At 32.9% G+C, this 3,212-nt stretch overlaps 1 non-coding gene across 1 annotated transcript; it reads left to right on the forward strand.

The window, feature by feature from the left end:
• The first annotated feature begins 493 nt into the window (after positions 1-493).
• On the forward strand, positions 494-565 carry TRNAE-UUC (transfer RNA glutamic acid (anticodon UUC)). The gene has a single exon. It is a non-coding gene; the product is annotated as a tRNA-Glu (tRNA).
• Positions 566-3,212: the final 2,647 nt, after the last annotated feature.

Consider the following 3,212-nt stretch of genomic DNA (forward strand, 5'->3'; position numbering starts at 1 on the left):
AGGATGAATAGTAATCCTAAGGGTTGGTTACCTCGATCTAACAGTCTTTGTTTCCTGATTGTTTTGGGCTTAAGCGAAGTTTAAACCTAACAGTTTAGTGTCAAGTTGTACGAAGAAATCATGATTTAAAGATGGTCTTGCCCGCGCAGACATAATTTATCTGTCGGAAAAGGCATAATTGTGATTGACCAATGATGACTTGAGGCTTGGTGGAAAATTGATGCATTTTCTGAGAAAGAGGAGATAAGAAATAATTTTCGAATATTTTCTTTCCGGCAATCATTAATGAATAATGGACTTCAACAAAGGGCCATGCAGTGTCTGAATGTTGGACACTTGTGTGTTCCACATTGCGATGCACTTTCTCATTATTTTAAGCGCGTAAATAAAACGAATAGAATAATATTGTCTGTCTGCATCGTCTGATTAATTAATGAGCGGTGATGTCATATAACAATTGAGACAGTATTTACAACACACTATGATGTGTCAATCCCGTGTGGTCTAGTGGTTAGGATTCGTGGTTTTCACCCACGCGGCCCGGGTTCGATTCCCGGCACGGGAGACAATCTTTTTTTTTTGAAAATCTTTTTTTATTTTCAAATGTTGCCCAAACGAAATCATAATGAAATACATCATATTCATTTACCACAATATATTATTTACGGAAAAGATGTCAGGGAATTAGTATCTCATAAAGTAATAGGCCTACGTAATATTCCAATATCACATTGCACTCTTCTATATAAAACATAACTATTGATTTAGAATTCCACTAATAATTTTGTTCGATTATGATTTGTATGAGGGACGAAATTGGGGTTTTGTCATAGTATTTATGATCTTTTTTATATGAAAGAGTAGAATCTAAAACAAGAAAGCCAATCGACATAATACCTAAACGAACTTTATTTTGCTCCAAGGAATCAAAGTCTTGTAAGAAAGACTAACCTTTCCTACCTATCCCGGCATGCATCTCACTTTCAATCGCTTTTTCGAAGAACAAACTTTGCACCAATGTGACACAAACCTGTGATAACATTGTCCTAACGTTTGGCCCAATTTTGCTTTAGTTATTCTCCCGTATGCCAATGTTTGTCAGGCGGCTTTGGGATTCGGTATTTCTATTTTCTTTCCTCCTATCCCTAACATCTTCCTTCATCTTTCTAGCACGTGCGTACTCACACGAGTATTTGTCTTTACTAAAGTGTTGGCAGCAGGTTCTATAGATTTTAATTTAAAAAAGAAAATGCAAAAAAAAAGTTGTCGGAACACAGGTGCAATAACTACCATAAAGGCAAAGTCAGCTGATTCATAGTTTGTTTTTCTATCTTCGAGATTTTTTTAAAATCAATAACACGAGGGACACATAAATATATACATTTCCATATTTTTCGTCAACTAATTACATTACAGGCCGATAAAAAGAAAAATGATGTGGCTTTGTATATACATGGCGGAAACTGGTAAAAGAGTTGTATGCGCCTTAGACTTTGCACAAATGGAAATGGAATATTTTCAGGTTGACAGACTGATAATTTGATTTGATTAGATAATCATTTTGTAACGTAAATAAAATATACTGTTGGTATTTTTATGATTGATTGATTGATTGATTTTATTTGTCAGGTAACTATGAACAAGTACAAGAAAATATGAACAGAAGTGTATACCTTGACAGGATAACCCATGAAAGCCGAGATGGCTTATTTCCAATGGGGTCCTTACATCAGTAATTGAAGACAATGTACATCTATGAAAAAACACCTATAGAAATCTACAAACTACATCAATTAAGTCTAGACCACTAAATTAACACGATGAATTGTAAAACTTAATATATAAAAAGATAAAGCAAATAAGTTTGCCATGAAAAACACGCAGTCAACAAAATATGATTAAAATAATTGTAAAACAGGTTGAGTAAACGATCATTACTTCTAAGTTACATATGAGAATTATACTAATAATCAATTTTTAGGTAGCGGTAAATGCATCGTAACTAATACAAGATTCATGAATCGTAAAACCTAAGATATGAAAAAGTACAAATAAGTTTGACATCAAACTTTCACGCAAACAACAAAAGATGATGAAACAATGTAAAACAAGTTGATTTAAAAAAATCACATCTAAATAGTTATTTATAAGACTACAATATTTAACATTACAGAGTGGGGACATTTTTTAAGTGTTGTTTCAATACTCTTTTAAATTGTGAAAAAGTCTTAACCGCTTTAACATGATTAGGGAGGGAATTCCAAAAATGTATACCTTTATAATAAAATGTGTTACCAATTTGACCTTTTCTCATAGGTACAACAAAGTTAAACAGACTATTTCTTGTTTCATGCCTGTGAATATTAGATGACCGTGTAAAATTTTTTGATATGTAATGATATTCGTTTGAATAGAAAATTTTATGAACATGGTGAAGTATAAGTTGTTGCGACCTCAAGTCTATGCGAAGAAGGCCAGCTTTATCGATTTCATTCTTCCCAACATGTGTTCTTGGGTGTAAGCAAGTAATAAATCTAACAATCTTATTTTGAATAATTATAAACTTTTTTTGATCAACCTTTCCAAGACTGCAGTACCATGCTGCATTAGCATAATCAAATAAACACTGTATTAATGAAAAGCTTAAAATGCGTCTGGATTTCGTATTCATACAATTTTGGTACCGGTATAGAAATTTCAAGCGAGCATTAGCTTTTTTGACAATAGAGTCAACCATAGATGTACATGAGAGATCACTATTTAATATCAGGCCTAAATACTTCACGGAATTCTGTCTCTTAATTAATTGATTGTTATAGTATATATTGAAATCATCTGTATGCTTAGACTTACCCCGCGAACAAAACAAAATACTTTCAGTCTTACCAACATGTAAGCTAAGCTTGTTATCTATCATCCATTTAACACAATTTGATAATTCTAAGCTAAGTTTTTCACCGATCAGCTTAGGACTTGTATCAGAATAGAGTAAAACACTGTCGTCTGCATATAAAAGTAATTTACTTTCATTAACACAAATACACATATCATTGATATAGCACATAAAAAGAATGGGACCTAATATGCTCCCCTGTGGAACTCCACACTTTATAGGCATAGAATATGAAAGTACATTTTGCATGGATACCACTTGACGGCGATTGGTCAAGTAAGACCTAAACCAATTCAAGCATGCTGAATTCAAACCCATC

Source organism: Lytechinus pictus, chromosome 14 (assembly GCF_037042905.1).
Source record: "Lytechinus pictus isolate F3 Inbred chromosome 14, Lp3.0, whole genome shotgun sequence".
In the NCBI taxonomy this organism is placed as follows: domain Eukaryota; kingdom Metazoa; phylum Echinodermata; class Echinoidea; order Temnopleuroida; family Toxopneustidae; genus Lytechinus; species Lytechinus pictus.